Consider the following 551-nt stretch of genomic DNA (forward strand, 5'->3'; position numbering starts at 1 on the left):
GCAATAACTTATTACATAAAAATAACATGATTGTATTTAGGTTTTCTGCCAAGCATACTTACTGCCCTCAGGGATCTTCACAATCTGATTGGCCTCAATGGTCTTCATAACTGTGAATAAGACAGAAACAGAAAATAAAAATATAGTGTACACAACACAACAAAGTCTAATGAGACTCAAAAAGTGGTAACCATCAAGTGTAGCACTGCTTTTGTTGTTATACTTTTGAAAATTCTGCTGCTGCATTTAAATTATATTGCAGAATAAAAAAAGCTCTGAATGATGTAGTTATTTCATTGTGGTTTAAAACCATAACGATACTCAAGAGTTGTAGTGCCAAATCTGCCTTAGATTCTGGTTGACATCCACAAGCGAATACACAGCATTGCATTTAGTTTTTTTTCACCTATACAAAATCTAGGTTTACAGGTGAAGACTTGAAGTCCTTGTGAAAAACCATGTACCGCCTTTCGAACAGTATGAGGATTTCACGTGACCAGTTCAGACAAGGTAAATGTCAGTCATCTTTGTCATGAGAAATAATACTTCGT

This window comes from Liolophura sinensis, chromosome 8 (genome assembly GCF_032854445.1).
Source record: "Liolophura sinensis isolate JHLJ2023 chromosome 8, CUHK_Ljap_v2, whole genome shotgun sequence".
In the NCBI taxonomy this organism is placed as follows: domain Eukaryota; kingdom Metazoa; phylum Mollusca; class Polyplacophora; order Chitonida; family Chitonidae; genus Liolophura; species Liolophura sinensis.